The sequence below is a fragment of the Elephantulus edwardii genome, unplaced genomic scaffold (assembly GCF_000299155.1).
Source record: "Elephantulus edwardii isolate Elephantulus edwardi_28Jun2011 unplaced genomic scaffold, EleEdw1.0 scaffold00044, whole genome shotgun sequence".
Classification (NCBI taxonomy): domain Eukaryota; kingdom Metazoa; phylum Chordata; class Mammalia; order Macroscelidea; family Macroscelididae; genus Elephantulus; species Elephantulus edwardii.
In genome coordinates this window covers 13,393,109-13,414,038 of record NW_006399794.1, presented here as the reverse complement: position 1 = coordinate 13,414,038, position 20,930 = coordinate 13,393,109, and the positions used below count along the sequence as shown (strand labels likewise).

At 40.1% G+C, this 20,930-nt stretch overlaps 1 pseudogene; it reads left to right on the top strand.

Moving 5' to 3' along the window:
• Positions 1-2,848: 2,848 nt before the first annotated feature.
• LOC102870367 overlaps positions 2,849-20,930 on the top strand; it is a 21,884-nt pseudogene continuing 3,802 nt past the window's right edge.

The window sequence follows — 20,930 nt, the reverse complement described above, 5'->3', positions numbered from 1 at the left end:
GGAAAAATGAAAGCCATTCATAGTGCAGCCACTTCAAATTAAGCCTTTTTGTAGTTGTTAGGTGCTACTGAGTCAAGTACGACTCACAGAAACCCCATGAACAAAATATCTGAACCCTGTTCTACCCTGGGCCATCCTCAGACCTCCTGACACACAAGAGCCCATTGCTGCAATCACTGTGTCATTCCAGCTGGTCAAGAATCTTCCTCTCCTTCACCAACCCTCTACCCTTCTCAGCATCATGTTCTTCTCCAAGAAAAAGTCCCTCCTAGCAACATGCCCAAAGTATGAGGTGAAGCCTCATCATTCTTGCCTCCAAAGAGAACTCTGACTGCACCGTCTCCAAGACATGTCTTTTCTTTTGGCCGTCCATGGGGTGTTCAGTGCTCTCCTCCTGCACCACGGCTCAAAGGCATCAGTTCTTTTTCTGTCACCTTTATTCATTGTCAGGTGCATAGCTAGTAATCGGAAAGACTGGCCTCAATCAGACACACCTTAGTCCTCAAATTGACATCATTATTCAGTAATTTGGACAGGTCTCAGTGTAATGTGTCTATTTCCTGACTGCTGGTACTAATTATGTAGTACCCTTGATACTAATTATGGATCCAAGTAAGATGAAGCTGCTGACAGTTTCAATCTCTTCTCCATTCATCATGATGTTGCCTGTTGGTCCAGTGATAAGAATCTTTGCTTTCTTGACATTGAGATGCAATCCATACTGAAGGCTGCATTCCTTGATCTTCTGCAAAAAATGCTTCAAGTCCTCCTCACTTTTAGCAAGCATGGTGTGTCATCTGCATAATGCACGTTATTGGTAAGTCTTCCTCCAGTCCTGACGCCACACTCCTGTGCATATAGTCCAACTTCTTGAATGATTTGCTCAGCATACAGATTGAATAAGTATGGAGAGAGAATACAACCCTGACACACTCCATTCTTAGTTTTAAACCATGTAGTGTTCCCATGCTCTCTTCACACAACAGCCTCCTGTTCCAGGTATAGGTTCCACATGAGCACCGTTAAGTGGTCCGGAACTCCCATTTTTCTCAGTGTCAGCTACAACTTGTTATCATCCACATAGTCTATCTAATGCCTTGGCCTAATCAATAAGTTACAAGTTGACATTCTTTTCGTATTCTTTACTTTCAGCCAGCATCCATCTGACATCAGCAATGATATCCCTGGTGCCATAGCCTCTTCTAAATCCTACTTGAACTTCTGGAAGTTCCCTTTCTATGTACTGTTTTAGCCATTTTTGAATAATCTTCAGCAGTAATTTGCTTGCATGTGGTAATTAATGATACTGTTCGATAGTTTCCACGTTCAGTTGGATCACCTTTCTTGGGAATGGGAACAAATATGGACATCTTCCAATCCATTGGCCAGACATTACATTATTAATTTTTTAACATTACACTATTTGATGTGTTTATATATATATATATACACACACACATATATACAGATTCACAGCCTCTGTACAATATACAAGTACACAAGTATGTAAAAGCACACCAGTATTTAGCAATATATTGAGATAATAGCATAATAAAATTTTATATCCTTTTTAAAATCAGAATTTGATGGGTATTTTCTCATGGCATTAACATTATTTTTAACAATTTTTGTGGTTACATAAGGTTTCAGAAGCTTTGGCAGAGTAAGTAGTTCATAGCGGGTTGTGACCCAAAGGCTGTGAGTTTAGCACTTAGAATGAATCAGCAGTTCCACGGGAGCAGGATGGACAGCCTCCCCCGTTGTGATTTATGGCAATAGGAAGCCTGGTGGAGGGTCATGAGGAATTGGAGTTGACATAATGTTTTATTCTCTGGTGTATTGTAATTTATTTGCTCTTATTATATATCTAGGGAGCTCTGATGACTTAGTGGTAAGGAATTGTGCTGCCAATCTAAAGGTGTGTGGTTCAAATTTAGCAGCTGCTTTGTAAGAAAAAGATAGGCAATCTCTCATGTGATTAACAGCCTCTGAAAACCCACTGGGGGTCCACCATGAGTCAGTTCCAACTCAATAGTATAACAACAACAACAACAACAACAACTGTTAAGGATCTCATTTGTCTTCAGAGGCCCGAGTATTAGGTGAAGTGTTCAGTTGCTGTCATAGGTCAGCAGTTCAAACTCACCAGCCACTGCTCAGGGGAAAGGTGAGGCATGAAGACTTAGAGCCTTGGGAGCCCTGTCTCGAAGTTCTGATGAGTCCAGTGGGATTACTGTGAGTTAGTATCTCCTCTATGGCAGTATTGGATTTTTTTAGTTTTTCTCCAGGTTTTTATTAAGATAAATAATTCCATTAATGTACATACATCTTTTTAGATTTATTATTATTATTTTATTGCTGCAAATGGAATTATTTGGTTATAAATATAAACTTTTTTTGTTGTTGCTTTAACAAATTTATTTCCTCTCAGTTTAGGAGTCTAGAAGTCTGAATTTGGATTGCTGGGCCTGGCAGAAAACTTTTTCTCTATTTCACTCCCAGGAGAAGGTCCTTGTCCCATGAGTTTGTTTCTTGGTTCCTGGATAATCCCATGTAGTTTGTCATCAGTCTTCCCTTATCTCTTAAAAAAAGTATAAATATTTAAAAAAAAAAACCAAAAAAATATTTTAAGGTTCTTCTTGCCTGTTGCCACATTTCTTTCCAGAAAACAACTTAATGAATACCTTCTTACTTAAGTGGTAAAGTGAATTTGTTTAATCAGAAGCAATGCACTTCTTTCCTTGATCATCAGTTTCTCATTGAAAAGATCAAACTAAGCTTTTTTTCGCAATGGGTTTGTTGCCAGAATACAGGTGTTAGTGAATACCATTGCAAAACCTAAGCCAAAATGGGACAGAAGACCCATGTCTACATTGTCGTCATTGGACACATAGTCCAGTACATATACACACAGTTCAATACACATAGTGGTTAAGTCTACCACTAACTGGCCACCTGATTGACAAACATGGTAGGATCGACGAAAGAACCACTGAGAAATATGAGAAGGAAGCTACTGAGATGGGAAAGGGCTCCTTCAGATGCACTTGGATCTTGGATAAAATGAAAGCTGAATGTGAGCATGACATCACTATTCTTTGGAAATTTGAGACCAACAAATACCGTGTGGCTATAATTGATGCCCCAGGACACAAAGACTCTAAAAAACATGATTACAGAAACATCACAGGGTGACTGTGCCATCCTGATTATTGCTGCTGGTGTTGGTGAATTTGAGGTTGGTATCTCAAAAGAATGGGCAGACCCGTGAGCATGCCCTCCTGGCTTACACACTGGGTGTGAAGCAACTAATTTTTGGTGTTAACAAATTAGATTCCACTGAGCTACTCTGTAGCCCAAGAGATACTAGAAGGAAATCATTAAGAAAGTCAGCACCTGCATCAAGAAAATTGGCTACAACCCTGACACAGTAGCCTTTGTGCCAGTTTCTGGTTGGAATGGTGACAGCGTGCTGGGCCAGGTGCTAACATGCCTTGGTTCAGGGGATGGAAAGTCACCCGGAAGGATGACAGTGCCAGTGAAACCACACTGCTTGAAGCTTTGGATTGCATCCTTCCACCAACTCATCCAACTGACCAGCCCCTGAACCTCCCTCTCCAGGATGTCCACAAGATTGATATATTGATACTGTCCCTGTGGGCAGAACGGAGACTGGTGTTCTCAAGCCTGGCACCTTTGCCCCGGTCACCTTTTACCACTGAAGTGAGTCTATTGGTTTGCACTATCAGGCTTTGAAGTTCTGCATGGTGACAGTGTTGACTTCAGTGTTAAGAACATCTCTGAAAGATGTTCAACATGGCAGCATGCTTGATGACAGCAAAAATGACCCATCAGTGAAAGCAGCTGGTTTCCCTGCTCAGGTAATCATCTTAAACCATCCTGGCCAAATCAGTGCTGGTTATGCACCTGTGCTGTATGGTCACACAGCTCACATTGCTTTTAAGTTTGCTGAACTCAGTGAGAAGATTGCCATTCTGCTAAGCTGGAAGATATCCCCAAATTCTTGAAGTCTGGTAATCCTGCCATTGTTGATATGGTTGGCTGCTGGAGCTGGCAAGATCACCAAGTCTGCTTAGAAAGCTAAATGAATATTACCTGTAACACTTGCCACCCCAGCCTTAATCGGTGGTGAAAGAAGAGTTTCAGAACTCAATTAGCCATTTAAGTTTAATAATAAAACACTGGTTAATGATAACAATGCATTGTAAAACCTTCAGAAGGAAAGGAATGTTTTGTGGACCATTTCTTTTTCATGTGGCAGTACTTTTCAAATGGAAATAACTTGACCAAAAATTTGTCACAGACTTTTGAGACCCATAAAAACAAACAAATAAAATCAAACAAACTGAAAAGTATGATCATTTTCTTTGTTATTGTTGTATAAAATCAGAAATGGGGAGAGAAAAGAGGCATGTGGTCACAGGGACGGAGCCCTTCTAGCTTAAAATGACGTCTAGAAAGGAAAGGAAAAGGGGACAAGCCACTTAAATGTTCATGACCCTCACTTCCCTCATTTATAAAGTGAGGGTGACGGCATTGCCTCTGTATGCTGTACAACAATGGAATGATTAAAAATCCCAGTGGAAATGATTTCTGACTTTCATGGTCCAGACCTTCAGAATTGTAGGAGTTAGAAGGAATCTGCTTTCCTTTCCCTTAATGGCCGACTTTAATCTTTAGTAGCTTCTTGGTGAATCTTCTCTTTACAAGAAAATCAGGGAAGGTGTGTGTTTGTGTGTGTGTGTGTGTGTGTTCACGTGCACGCACATATGTGCACATGTTAGATGTGTTTCATAGCAAATATTGTAGGGCTTGATCTGGTTTCATAGTATTATTGTAGTGTTTGGGTAGGAGCTACATGAAGGACAGAAGAACCAGATCTACCTGCCCATTTTCCATCGTTTGAAATTAAAGACAAGGAAGATGAGGGATAGCTACCCCAGAGGGGAAACCTATGGAGCAGTTTTACAACTTGAAACTACAAGCACCTAACAACAGTTACCCTTTGCCACTGGAACACAAAAGCAGTCACAGGCAGTGCATAAACAAATGAGGATGTGTATGTTTCAGTAGCACCTAACTTAAAATAGGCAGTTGTCGCACATCCCATAGTTGGAAGACTTAACATTGATTCTTGCTAATTAGCTGTGTCATGTCTTTGAGCCTTTGTGTTTATTAAAATCCTAATGGTAGTTGCTTCCATAAGAAATAAAGATTAAAACACACACACACACACACACACACACACACACACACACACAATAAAGATGACCAATTCCACATAGACTAGATTTTCTGGAAATCCAAGAAAATATAATTTTCTGTTGAATCTATTTAGAGAGCTCTGGTGGTGTAAGTGTAGTGAAACTTCATCTCACATACTTTGGGTATGTTATTAGGAGGGGCTAATCCTTGGAAAAGAACATCATGGTTGGGCAGGAGGAAGGTCAGTGAAGGAGGGGAAGACTTTAACAAAATGGGTTGACACAGTGACTGTAATGGTGGGTTCAGTATGTCAGAGGTGGTGAGGATGGCACAGGATGGGGCAGGGTTCAGTCCATTGTTATAGGGTCACTGTGAGTTATAGTCAGTTTGATGGCACTTACCAGCAACAACAACAGACTGCAGCGTAGTCTGTAGGAAGTTGTTCTGCTTACTCAAAGGCTGTGCCTCTCTGGTGGTTCAAATCTAGCCATTCCACAAGAGAAAGATGAATAGTCTCTTCCCATGCAGTTACAGCTTCAGAAACCAAATCAAGGGTCACCTTTGAGACATTTCCAACTTGACAGCAACGAGTTGTTGAGATCTATTATGTGCTAGAAGAGGGGTGTAGAAACAGATATATTTATACTGTTAGTAACAATATGTATTGGTATACCTTTTTGAATAGTACTTTGGCATACCTCTCATATTTTACATACACAAACTTTTTGACTTGTCAATTCTAATTACGGGTATCTTGCTTCGAGAAATATTTGCTTGTATGTAAAAAGAAGTATGTACATACAGACGTGTGTGTGTGTGTGTGTGTGTGTGTGTGTGTGTGTGTGAGAAAAGTCTGAAAGGTTAGACAACGAGTTGATAACAGTGATCACCTGTGGAGGAGAGTACCATTGTTGATGAGAGTAGAAGATGAGGTGAATGGGAAATTTTGCATGTTTATGCTTATATTATTTCATAACAATAATGTGTTCTTTCTTCGCTCTACTTCTTTGGCTAACTGGTAGATCTATGTACACTTGCCAGGGTTAGAAGTGTGACAACGAAGTATTATTTCCCCAAGCTCGAGAGCAGCTGCTGAGACCCGAACAGGAAGCACATGTAGGGGATTGTGGCATGTGCAGGTGGCTGGCAGAGACAGGCCAAGGCAGGGTGCTTCTAATGGACCACAGAGCCAAAAAACCCAACGTGCTGACAGTCACTATCACATGTCACAGCTTGACATTCTCCAAATTGCTTTGCCCTCTGTTACCCCACTGGGCTCTGAGGATAATTCTGTGAGCAGTCAAGGCAGAGATGATAATAGGAAGGGAAACAGTCCCATGGGACAGCAAGGAAAATATGCATGTGAAAACAGGATTTCTTTCATTTAAAAAGAAATGTTACAAGGATAGTTACTGCACCATTGTTTGAAATACTAACCATCAGTAGGAAAATATGTAGATACCTTGTAGTATATCCATTATTCAGAAACTCAAAGCAGAATTGCCCCAGAGGATTTCTGATCTGTACATCTGCCTGTCTTGCTCCTGAGAAGCAGCTGGTGGGTTCAAACTACCAACCTTCTGCCAGCCTGTACTTCCAGGGCTTCTCTTTCCATTATACGGGCTGTTATTATGCAGCTTTTAAAAGGTGTGAATTAAGACTAATGGGGCACATAAAACCCTCAACCTCTATGACCCCGACACCAGAAGATCTGACTGGTTCTCAGCTATGACAGCTGCTTGATGCAGCAGAATCACAGTAGGTGGTGCTGGACATCTAGGGAGAAAAACAGAACAAAACTAAGTCATAAAAATAGCTGGGCTGGGTTTCCTGACAGAGACTGGTAGAACTCCTGAAACTATGGCCCCTGGTCATCCTTTATGCTGGAATTAAACTTAAACTTAACCCCTATGGTACAACTTTAAAGAATAGACTGGCCAGTGAGTTACCCACTCCTTAGAACAGTCAACCACAGAAGATAAGAAGGGCAGCATTTGTCTAGGGAGAAAGCTCAACAGGCAGGAAAGAGTGGAGCAGAAGGGTTTTAATGGAAACCAGAATCACAGGGATGAAGTGGGAAAAGTGCAGCCACAATGTGAGTATTGTAGTTAATATCATAAAACACATGTTTATGAATGGCTAAATAGAAAAATCAGTCTGCTCTGTAAACTTTCACTCAGAGCACCCGCAAAAGGATGAATTAGAATTTTATGTGTCAGTGCTGTGGGAGATGATAAATTGTTAAAAGTAAAATAAACAAGTTGCAGAGCAAGGCAGTATAATCTACTTTTCTACAAAGAGAAGGCAACAAAGGGAGCTCTGGCGGCCTAGTGGCAAGAAGCTGTGCTGCAATCCCAAAGGCTCAGGGTTCAAATCCACTATATGTTCCACTGGAGAAGGAGGGGCAGTCTGCTCTTGTGCCAGTCAGATCTAACTCGAAAGTACACAACAACAGTAGAGAAAGCAACAGCAGAAACATCATCTGTATTACATATGTCTCAAAAGTCATTGCTGTTGAGTCAGAATGAATTTATAACTGACCCTACAGTGTGTTTTTAGAGACTGTCTATCACACAGAAGGAGATTGATTGCCCATCTTTCTCCTGAGAAGCAGCTGGTAGATTTGAACCACCTGACTTTGGATTGGCAGTACAACTCCTTACCCACTTACTGAGCATAGAAAAATCTGTTAACATTATCTTGTAGGAATATATAAATGGGAATGGAAGTTTATTAATATTGCCTTTATCTCATTTTGCACTGCTTTATTGATTTTGGGAAAGAAGGAAAATAAATTTGTACAAGTAAAAAGTGAAGTTTCCTAAACATTTTCCATCTTAATTGCTTTTTAGTAAAGTTTTTATTTGAGAGTTTACAAAGCCAATTGCTCTCATCTTAATTGCTTTTAAGAGTTAATTCTTGTGTGCATGAGCTAATGGAAAAAAAAAAGATTATGAAAAAAAAAAGGATTACGAAAGCATAATTTTAACTGTGTACATCGTTTTGGGTTTGGGAGAGCCATCTAGGTTGTGGACAGAGCCCCAGGAGTCAGAGAGCCAACTTTGTAGTTGCAATTCTCAACTTTCTAATGCATACACTACAGTTTAAAAGATCATTTAACATAAAGGGACCCCAGTCTTTTTTTCTTTGAATTGAAGAACTGAGGGGAAATTATCTCCAAGGTCAATTCTAGCCCTGACAGTTTCCAAGTCTGTCATCCCACAATCGGATCACATTTTCTTTCTTCCCTTTTTGTGTGTGTGTGTGTGTGTGTGTGTGTGTAACATTGAATCTGATCCAACTGGCACAGTAGGAGATTGCCCCTCCTTCTCCAGTGGGGCATCTGGTGGATTCGAACTGTGTCTTCAGAATTGCAGTGCAGTTTCTTGCCACTAGGCCACCAGTGCTCCCTTGGATCACACTTTTGAGATTAAAACACTGTTTTCATTTGTTTTAAAACAGAAACATGTTAACATTATGAAATTGAGGTGGACTTTATATTAGTGGAATTTTTGAATTGCCATTGATAATTATTTGAACAGTTTTAATATCTGAGATCTTCATTGCATATCTCATAATTGATTATATAACATCTACTTCTAAATGCCACTTCCCGTCCACCCCCACCCTCCGGTTGATGCCAATCTTGACCTCTTACTGACCTGCTGCTGTTTATACCCAATCCCATCATATTAACAGATATTCTACCCAGATATTCTGGGTAGAAAGGAGTAGACATTATTTAAGAGTGCAAAGAGTTTGTGCATCCTTACTTAAACTAACATGTTCTATATGTGGCTGCTATTTTAAAACTAAGGTAAATATACATGTAGTCCTGAAACATTCGATTTAGTGCTCCTGAGCTTTGATGAATCTCTTTATCCTAATTTTTGTTAGTATTTGCCTTTTCTTTTTCCTTTTTATTAAAGTATAGCATTAAAAGGCACAAATAATAAGCATGTCGCTTGATGGTTTTCCTCAAAGTGAGCACACCTACTACTAGAATAGTGTTAAGGGAGCTCTGGTGGCCTAGTGGCAAGAAGCTGCACTGCAATCCTAGAGGTGCACAGTTCAAATCCACCAGATGCTCTGCTGGAGAAGGAGGGGCAATCTCCTGTACCAGTCAGATCAGATTTGACCGTACACACACACACAAATAATAAAATTTTAAAAAAAACACCAAAAACATACAGTGTTACTAGTATCCCATGAGTCTCTTTCCAGTCACTAATCCCTGCTACTTTCTTTTTAAATATAGTTAATCTGGGCATGGTGATTGTTCGCTTGTAAATAAGTTGTTCATGGGTATATTGGTTTAGAGTCTACTGGATAAACTCTAGATTTGGAGCCAGAACGTGAGAGCTTCTTTCTGATCTTGTTGCCCTTCAGCTGTGTGGCCTTAGACAAGCATTTAACCATTCTGAACTTAATTCCATTTTGGGAAAATGAAAAAACAAAGCAGTATCCACAGAGTTATGAGGCTTAGGTAAATGGCAGCACTTTGTTAATGAGAAATGGTAAAGTGCTTTACACAAATATTCATTGTTTTGGTGAAGGAGGTAGAATCCTAAGCAGAAGATAATGGGAATCAGAAGTAAAGCAGAGAAGATAAAAAAGTTTAAAAAAAATTAAAAAAGAGATAGATCTGCTTGTCCCCAAATCTGTTTTCCTAACCAGGCTATAATGCCTCTTCTTTCGGTTGACTATGTGGTCGCTGGCTTGGTATTAAATTCTCCAAAAATGGTAATAATAATAATAATAATAATAATAATAATAATATAATAAAAAGAACCAAAAAGGAGTTCACAGGGATCTGGAATTTCTCCCATTATCTTTCACTTCCTGCCACTGCTTATGTCCCCTGGAATTGTGCAATGCAGAGGCCTTGACAGAAAACTAACAAATCTCAATAGCTGCTACACATATGGCCCTTACATAGGCTTAATGAGCAAGCATGATACTACCATAGAACCTCACTACTCATACTATTCCAAATGCAAACCAGATCTAAATTTCTAGCCCTGAGACATTTTCACTGGTTACTAAATGTTTCTAACTGAAAAAAAAAAATGATGTTTTTGTTAATTGCTAGTCAAGTTGCTTATAACTCATAGCAACCCTATGTTAAACAGCCCTGAACCCCGCTCTGTATTGAGCCAACTTCACTGTCTCTGACACAACTACCTCCATTAACCCCAGTCACTGAATCAGTCCATCTCACCAAGGGTCTTCCTCTCCTATGCTGTCTCTCCACCCTTCAAAGTATGACATCCCTCTCCAAAGACTGGTCCCTCGTTGCAACATGCCCAAAATATGTCAGACAAAGCTTCAGAATCCTTGCCTCCAAGGAACAGCCTGGTTTCATCCTCTCTAGGACCAACCTGTTTGTTCTCTTAGTCCATGGTATATTGATAGACATTGATAGACATCTCATATTTAAACCAAAATATATGCTAACCAATATAAACTAATAGTAATTATGGACTTGAGTGAGAGAGACCTGGATTTAAGTCTGAATTCTTTTGTTCTATGGCTTCTGGAATTGGACAGATTATTTAATATCTTGAAACTTCTTCTGTTAATCAAGACATTAATCATACTTGAATGTGGCTTAGGATCAGAGGAAGATGCATCAATAACCTTTGTTACTCTGATGAAACAACCTTGCTTGCTGAAAGTGACTAGGACTTGAAATGCGTGCTGCAGAAGACCAAACTCTAGTCTTCAATACGAATTATGCCTCAACAGCAAGAAGGCAAAAAAATCCTCACCAGGGGACCTATTTTGACCTCCAATACCAGCTAGTATTTATCTTTGTAGTGTGCTAGCCATCATCACATAGTATCTTATTTATCCCTTAAAACAATCCTTGAGAGAGTACTATTACTGTCCCATTTTACATATGATAAAGTGGAAGCATAAAAAGGTTAAGTAATTTGTCAGAGGTCACAGAGCTAGGAAACCATAGAGAGAGCCAAGGTTTGAATTAGGAAGTCTCACTTTACTCTTAGCAATGCTGTATCTCCTTACATTTCTTACCACACTGCCAGTTAGTTGCCTTTATGAAATGTAGATCTAATCACCTTATTCTTTCTTACTCTGTCCCCTTTTTCACCATCTACAGGATAAAAAAAAATCTGAATTCTTTAGCATGATGTAAAAACCTTATAATTGGATACCTTCATCTGTGTGGTTATAGATTGGTTTTATATGGTGATGTTGCCTTACTTACTCTTGTAACGCCTGTAAAATGCCTAGGTGGTGGTGGTGGTGGTGTGGTGGTTGTTATGTGCTGAGCTGGAACCAATTCATAGCTAACCCTTCAGGTTTTCAGAGGGAGTAAATCACATGGATGGAGAGATTGCCCATCTTTCTTCTAAGGAACAGCTGGTAGATTCAAACCACCTTCTTTTGGGTTGTCAGGCTATCAGGGTGCCCTGTACCTGGAAATAGAACCTTTAATTTGGTGAGGAAAATGTGAAATTGTTTATTGTTGTTGTTAGGTGATGTCAAGTAGAGTACAACTTGTAGTGATCCTGTAGCAACAGCTTTGAACCCTATCCTACCTGTGACAACCTCACAATCTGATACACTTGAGCCTATTTCTGCAGTCATTGTGTCAATCCACCTGGTTGAGGGTGTTCCTCTCCTTCACCATCCCCCCAACTTCCCAAGCATGATGTCCTTCTCCAAGGAATAGTCTTTCCTAGCAACATACCTAAAGTATGTGATATGAAGCTTCAGTTTGTTCTTTTGTCAGTCCATGGGATATTCAGTATTCTTCTCCAGCACCACAGTTCAAAGGCATCAATTTTAATAAGCCAAGTAAGCCCATTCTTGCCTTGCTTATTAGGTTTTCTAACATTGCTCCCATAGATCCTCTAAGCAAATAACTTTCTCCTATTTTTCTGTTCTGATTTTTTTTTACCAAATTAAAACTCTAGAAGTCTCTTCAATTCCCTACCTTTCCCACACCCCCATATTAAAGAGTTTTGAGTCTGTTGAATTGGCTTTCAAATTTGCTTTTCCCTCACTCTTGTCTCTCTCCTGGAAATAGCAGTTTTAACTGTACTCCTTCAACTGCTGCATAACTCTTTCCTGTTTCTGGACTCCCTTTTGAGCCAGAATCATCTTTTCAAAAAGTATATGTAATCACACTAGCCAAAAGGTTGAAACCCTAAATGCCATCAGCAGATGAATGGATAAACAAATATACAGATATGCAGTGGAACACTCAGCAAGCAGGAGAGATGAAGTCTGAATACATGCTGCAGTGTACATGGAGCTTGAGGACATTAAGCTAGGAGGTTTGAGGACTTCAAATGCTATGTGATTTCTCATAAAAAGACAAGAAAGAACACATATATAGAGACCAGACGAGGGCCTTTGTATTTAAAAGTCAGTTATTATTATATTTTGGAGGAACATTCATCTAAGTGGTACAGCACTCATCTGTCAGTTTGCTGTTCTGAGGTAACCTAAGGTTGCTGTGATGCTGAACCTTGTGCCATTGGGGTGTCAAATGCCATAACAATTACCCATGGGGGACAGTGTTTGGTGGAGCTCCCAATTTAAGACATTTTTGAAAACAGGAGTGGCATCCACTTCCTAAACAACGTGCCTCTGGAAGCTCTATGAACTTTGAGAAATTAGATAGGCTCAAGTCTTTTGTTCATGGGTTGCTGTGAGTCGTGCTTGACTCCACAGCTATCTGTCTATCTATCTATCTACCTATCTATCTAATCATCATTTAAAGCAGCTGCTGAGACTGCTATGTGTAAGCAAACACCTCTGGTTTAGAGGATTAAGGTCATGGTCTTCTGAAGCATTCTGGTTACTTGGCCTAGTAGTTTAGTGTGTTTAATGCTTCTGCTCTACCTTGGAGGTCTTTGTGTAGTGTCTGAGGTCCCTAAAAGCTTACAGATAATCATCTAAGACACAATAGTTGGTCTCTGTTCACCTTGAACAAGAGGAAAAGAAGAGTCAAGAATGAAAGAACAATATGGTAGTATATGTGGTTAATTGCTTCCATGAACAGCTGCTACCTTTGTTGTGGGACTAGAAGAACTGGATGATGCCGTTACTGGGCATTTTGATCAAAGATTCCACAGAAAAATCTTGATAAGACAGGGGAAATGCATAACAGAATTTCAGTTCTCATGGACTATAGACGTTGGAACTATGGAAGATGGATAAACTCCAGAAACGATGCCCTGAGAATCTTTAAACCTTAAGGAAAACAAACAAACAAAACCCCCACCTTCCTCTGAAGTTCTCTTATAAGTGAACAATAGAAATGTCTGTCTCTAGCAGTGTGCTCTTTTAAGCACTATCTGTACGGGTTCAAAGTGTCAGCAGCCACTCAACTACTGAGTTCAGTTACTAAAAGAGGAACAACCCGGAAAAGGATGTTGAGAATTGTCCACAACTCAAAGGATGTGATCAGTACCACTAACTTGTAAATACAGAAACTGTTGAATTGGTATACCTTTTTTCTTTTCTTTCTATGTATCCATAGCAACAGTAAAGTTAAAGAAAAGGTGGGGGAAAGTCAAAGCATTTATGAGTATGCCCTGCTCTTGCTCGGAACACTTCAGTGACTCCAGCTGTTCACTGGGTAACGGTTTTGCTTCGTTAGTCACTCAAGGTCATCACCTATCGGTCTGCACTCGATTTTCCAGTGTGGTCTTAGTTTCCATTCAGTGCTTCTTACCCCCATGTGTTTTGGATGTGGAATAGTTATCACAGATAAGTTTCTTTTTTCCAGCCTAGCATATAGAGGCATTCATTTTCATCTCTGTAGTTAAGTCACTGATTAAATGCCATTCCCAGTAAAATATCCTATGATTATTTAAATTAAATTTAATTCCCATTATAATGTCAGGAGATTAGGCGATGTATTGCATGGGTAAAGTCTGTAGTTAGGGACCTCTCCAAATTATTAAGAAGCAGTGATGTCAGTTTGAGAACTAAGATGCACATAATTCAGGCCTTAGTCCTTTTTATCACTTGCTATTTATCTGAGAGCTGGACAATGAATGGATGATAGAAAGGATTGATGCCTTTGAGTTGTGGCATTGGAAAAGAGTGCTGAATATCTATGAGCTGCCCAAAGAACAGACAGATAAATATATCTTGGAGAAAGTGCAGGCAGAATGCTCCATGGAGGCAAAGATGATGAAGCTTTGATTCATAGGCTTTGGACACGTTACTAGGAGAGGTTCTTCCTTGGAGAGGGACGTCATGCTTGGAAAGGTGGAGGGTCAGCAAAGGAGAGGAAGACCCTCAGCTAGGTGGATTGACACAGTGACTGCAGCAATGGGCTTGAGTGTGTTAGAGATTGTGAGGATGGCACAAGATAGGACAGGTTTCAGATCTGTTGTTCATAGAGTCACTATGAATCATATGGAACTCTACAGCACCTAACAACAACAAACAAAAAGTTGAGTTTTAGAGAACTTGTGTTACAAATAGTTTAAGGAGGTGTGTGGGGAAGGTTGAGTCTCAAAAGAGGGAAATTTTATTCAAGTCCTCAAAAGCTGGAATATTTGTAAGGCAGAATCCTGTCAGAGAAGGAAGTTTCAGATATTCCTCCCTGAAATGTGAGCAATACAGAAGTAGTAAGATACCCTGTCAAAGGTGGAAAACTCTAGACTTGGAAAAACAAGGCAGTCATATCATTCCGGGCTCTCCCAGGTTTCATTATATTAGCAAAGTTGTTTGTGTGGTATTTCACATCTTTCAGAGGTGCCCTATACGTAGGCTGCTGTTTTAGCTAATGCTGACCAAGTTACTTAGCATCTTTTAAAATGAGCATAATAGCACCTGCCCTACCCATTTCACAAACTGTGAGAGAAGCCATGTGAACAAGGAATGCACATAAGGACTAGTACACACATGAAAGATCTAAGTGTGTGCAAGTGTGTTGGACAGAGCACTGGATTTAGAAGACTCAGGTTTGAATTCTGTCTCTGTAATGTTGGCAGTTGTCTTGAAGCAAGTATCTTCGCCATTTGGGTCTTCCGTTCCTAATCTATAAAAGGGTTTGATTTTTTTTAGAGTTTTTATAATTTATTATTATTATTATTATTAATATGTGTAGCAAATATAAAATGATGCTTGCCATGTCAGCATTCTTCAGATACTCAGTTGTTTGGTGTTAGTTATATTTATCAGATTATTCAGCCGTCACCATTATCTGTTTCCACATTTTCCTGTTATCTTTAGCAGAAGCTCACAATCCTTGCAGTTTTTTTGGAAGGATTACTAGAGATGTAAAAGATACAATCTTTAAATCCTTGACATCTATACAATTGTTAGGTTGTTGGGGTTTTTTTATTTTATCCTGCCTGCACTAGATGCAGTTTCCACTTATTTGTTAGTGTCCTTGAGTTAATTGAACATGTAACTTAGAAGCCCAATCTTTTATCACTAGTTTTGTTTATTCATTTCTGTCCATCTTTGGAAGGCGTACTTTGTAGGAGGGGGAGAAATGAAACCATGAAGACATGAGCCATAGTGGGTTTGGATTTCTTTTAATCTTTAGATGTTCGAGCCTGAGGTCTTTTGTCTTGTTGGAGTGGCTGTTGCAGTGGAACCACCAACTTTTTGGTTGACAGCCTAAAATTAACCATTGTGCCCCTTGGGCTCCCTTGACCAGACATTTCCACTGAGTTGGTTCCGATATGTAGCAAGCCTGTTGCATAGAGTAGGACTACATGGCTTCCTTGGCTCTAATCTTTACAGGACAGAGTACAAGGCCTTTTCTTCCATTGAGTGGTTGGTGGATTGCCAACATTCCTGTTCACAGATGAGCACTTAACTACTGTGCCACCAAGCATTCTTTTGACCAGGCATAAAGCTTCATTTCTTTAAGCTGTGTGGGTTTATGTTGTTATGTATGGCCCTTTCTTGTTTGCTTTATTTATGAAAAGCTACTTTTGAGTCACACTTTGAGTTTAACTCCAATTCCCTTATGTAGAGTTGTACTTCATGCAGTTATTACTCTTGGTTTCCAAGGACTTTCTCTTTTCATCAGGAGATACTGGTGGCATAGTCCATCATGTGTTGCACAACTAACCAGAAGGCCTTGAGTATCTGGTGGTTCAAATCCATATGTAGCTACTAGGGAGAAAGATAGGCACTCTCCTCCTGTTACGATTTACCACCTCAGAAATCCAGTGGAGGGGTATTGTAAGTTGGAGTGGCACTGAGATTTGGGGGTGGGTTTGTTGTGTTGTTTGTTTGTTTATAGTTAATGAAACACACATGCCTTACTTTGATAAGGTTTTGGGCTAACAAACAAAATGCATTTAAAAAAAATGGAGTTGCTATTTATTTTGGAAAGAAGAGCTAGGGAAAGTTTTGTAGTCATTTTTTGGGGGCGGGGGGGGGAAGCCACCTTTAAAGATGATCTAACCCAGTCTCCTTTTTCTGCCAATACTGAGGCGAGGGGAGGTGACTGAAGCCCATAGTTAGCAGGTAGGTGATCCAGGATTTTTCTGTCTGCAGGGGCTACCAGACCAGATCTAGTGGGTTTTCTCCTCCTACTAGACAGATGTTCTCAAAGCATTACAAATTGTTACCAGTAAAACGTTTCCTCCTTATTTCAGTTTCTTTTGCTTTTCTCCTCATCAGCTCAGTATTTGTGAGCCAACATTGTGCTGGCTATGTTGTTGTAGGGACAGAGCCAGGTACTTTGTGACGTTGGAACAGAGTGCACAAGTTCTTAGGTGTTTTGTCGCCAGGTCTTCTTGAGGGAGAATTGAGTGAACCTCTTGGTTGTTATAATGAATTCTCTCTGGATTTTGATTTGTCCTCTGTCTTTCTCCCCAGAAAGCTTCAGACCTACCAACACTGCCTCATTAATTAGTTACTATCCTCTGGAGAGGGAAGAGGAGGAGGTGTAAATAAGTTCTAGGTTAGACCTCTAGAACAGCAGGCCTCCCTCAGCCACCATCCTTCCATTCCAGTCTACTGCCTCATGATTTTTCACCCTTGAGAACTCTGCAAGCCCCTTCCAGGAGCAGACTCTTCTGTTCGTAGCTTGCTGCTCCAGAGCGCTGGTCCTCTAATATTTCTACATGTAAACTCTTGTACCCTCAGAAAACAGCTTTAGGGATTGCCTTTGAAATTAGAACCATTTGATTTTGCTTTGGTTAAAAAAGCAGATTTTTATGAGTAGGTGGAAGTCCTCTTTGAACTATGGAAATGTGCTAGGTTTGTTTGTTCAGCCAGTGATTGTTTGTGTAAGAGCAACAGAGAGTAATTTAGAGATCAGATGGACAACTCATTATTTAGGTAACTAAATTTAATTCCTAAGCCTCAGATTCCTCATCTTTAAAATAAAATATAATGTACTCTATCGATGGTACTGAGAATGAAATGAGGTGACTGAGGATGAAGATGGGCTCTGGGGATTGATCCATTTGGGTGCAAATATTGGCTTCAACATTTACTAGCTATGTGGCCCTAGGCAAGTTATTTATAATCTTTCTCAGTCTTGTTTCTTTTACTGTAATATAGACATGATCATAGTGTGTACCTCATTGTATTATTTTGAGGATTAAACAAAGTATGGAAAGTGCCTGGCACATAGTAAGTGCTCAGAAATGTTGGCTGTTAATTATAATAGTAACAACAGCACTTAGGGCTTTTAGATATGATAACAGGACATTATGTGGTAGAATAAAAGACTAGCCCGTATTGCATAGAGCAGTGGACCCATAAGAGCATGTTTCTTGCCAACTTTTCTGGTGGAGAGGGTATTTAGAGACTGGGAAAGTCTGGGCTTTAACTATAGCTCCCTTTCAGACTAATAGGCTGAGGGAGAGGTCCAGAGGGACATCCGAGGACAGTGGGAAGACCTACTTGGCAGGTGGCTGGCTTGGGTACAGATAATGACTTTAGAAGGTAAAACTGAGCATTGATCATGGAGGACCTTGAATGCCATACTAATTAATTGTTCTCTCCATCTTTTTAGTTTAAACTTTTTAAAAAAATGGTAATAATCATTTAAAATGAGAATGTTTGCATTTTAAAGCATAATGGTAAAATAAAATAAATACCCGTGTACATGCTACGTGCTACCCAGCTTAGGATATTGGTAGATGCTTCGAAGCACACTGTGCAACTAAGCAGTGAATTATCAACCCCTCATCAGCCTTTATCCTCTTTTTTTAATTTTGTGCTAATTATTTTCCTCGGCCTCCCCCCAGTATGGTTCTTCCACTCATATCCCAGGCTTGTGGGGACAATGAGACAATGAAGGAGGGGTATGTGAGTCAAGCCGGAGCCTTGTGGTCTGCTTGCCCCTGGCTAGGCTATAGGGAAGAGTGAGGAACTTCTTCCACCAGAGAGGAATGGCAGTAGTGGTAGGAGCGGGAGAGGCTGGAGACACCTGGCCTACTCCCCCGCTGTCCTGAAGGGGGCCCAGTGTGGCAGCCTTACAGCTTGGAGAGAGTTTCCAGCAGAGAATTGAGCCCCTCAGGCTGCAGGACTAGAAGCAGTTACCTTGAGTTAGAAGCAAATACATGGCTCCAGAAGACTGTGTTTTCTTTTTTGCAACAGAGGATCTGCTCCATGATGTTAGTGAGCTTCAGGCTAACACAATGCCAGATGTGGCCAGGGTGGGTTTAACTGGACTGCTTTCTCTTTTCAAGTCTTAGTTTTTCTGGAATGTTGATTGTGCCAATTATTAAATGGTGGTTGCCACTTTGCTTTTATAGAAAAGTTTTGGTTTTTGCTTTGTCTTTGCTTTTGTGGTGCTTCTTTGAATAAGTACTTTCCTTTCTACTAAGAGTGATTGATGAGGCCCTAATAGGAGAAAAAAGGAGGAGGATGGGAGGTAGGCAGCAGTGGGCGTTCCTCTGACCACCCCTGCCCCTCATGACAATCATAATTCACCCCTGTCATTCTCAACTGGCCAGCAGGTTAGATGTGGAAGCCTGCCATCCTGGTATAGCTGAATGGAACAAATTCAAGATGGCCTTGTGCTAGGTACTATGGAGGATCACAGAGATGGTTAATACTCTTCATACTATGAAGCAGTTTACATTTTAGGTATGAAGACAAGCCTTTCATGCATGTACATGTTTGACAGTAAAAGTGACATATATAGGATAAAGATACATTTTTGATCACTGTGTGACATATATTGAGATCTGGTGACCTAGTGGTAAGGAGCTACGCTACAGACCCAAAGAGAGGCCTCATGGTTCGAATTCACCAGCTGCTCTGCTGGAGAAAGGTGCGCAGTCTCCTCCCAAGCAATTTACTGCCTCTGAAAACTTGCCAGAGGGTCAGCTATGAGTTAGTTCTGACTGGACAGTACATAACAACAGCAGAAAGGTAACAACACATGGCTACTTTTATTATTAATTTTAATGAAAGTTTACAGACTTAGGGGTTCCAGTCATTCATTGTTGCACTTTTCTCCCTGCCCACCCCTTTCTCCCAACACATGGCTATTTTTAAAAAATCAAATTTATCTGAAACATAATTAAAGTCCTTCCTAATCTAACTCCTTCCCAAGAGGGAATACTTGAGAAGTTAAGATTTGTGCTGAACCTTAAAAATAAAACCCAGAGACAAGACAGAGAGCAAGGTGGGCAACTCTTGGATCCACAGAGGAATGCCCCTCACTGGCTACCAGAAAAAATGGCTGTCTGACTTCTGCTTGGATGGTTTTAACAGGCAACCCACATGCCCAAATTGGAATTATTATTTGTTAAGTACCTACTTGTGTCTCCTGTGCTCGCTGATATCAGGCACTTTATCGATGTTATTGATTAATCTTTATTATAACTATAAAGTAGGTATATTTTTACAAATAGGAATGCCAAGACTCCGAGGTACATGCCAGGGTCACATAGCAGCAAGTGGCATGGAGTTTGCAGCTTACTAGCTGTGTGGTCTTGGTCAAAGTATTTCTTTTCTGTGGTTCAGTAGTATTTTCTACACCTACTACAGTTTTTCAGATGAATCCGTCACTACATAATAAATAGGTAAGAGGAATGGAGCCTAGCCCATGTATACATGGAGTATGCATTCACTAGCTGCTGTGAATTAACACTGCTTTCTCACATATTCTAACTTGATTCATATCGTCTCTTCCCAAACCTGAGTCCTCATTTGATTTCATTTTGTGTATGACCTCTGCATCCTTGCAGCTATCACTTTCCCTCCCTTTACAGCCCACCTCATTAGTTGTTAAAGTTTCTTCACTCCTCTGTCCCATTTCTTAACTTATTCTCCTTAGCATCCTGATTACCTGTCTCCTGCTTATTATGCCAGTCTTCTGACTCATTCATTGCCTGGCTGCTAATCTCTTTCACTTCTATATCAGATTAATCTTCTTAAAGCTCAGTTCTCATTGTACCACATCTCATTGTTAAAACTAAATAAATCTCCAAAGCTTGAATCAAGTCCTTGGTTTGAAGTTCAAATCTCTCTAACCCATCATACCTGGCTTACCCTTCTAACTTGTCTCCACACCCCCACTTTTTGACATGGCCTCTCTGTTTGCCCTCCTTCCAAACTCCTCTCCATTCCACATGGGAGAAATTCTACCTATGTATTTCAAGATCTGTTAGAATATCAGTTGCTTTTCATAGATATATAATTTTTTAAAATTTTAATAATTCTATTGAACATTTATAGAGACCTTGGATTTCCATTCATTCATTGCTGCACTTCTTTCCCCA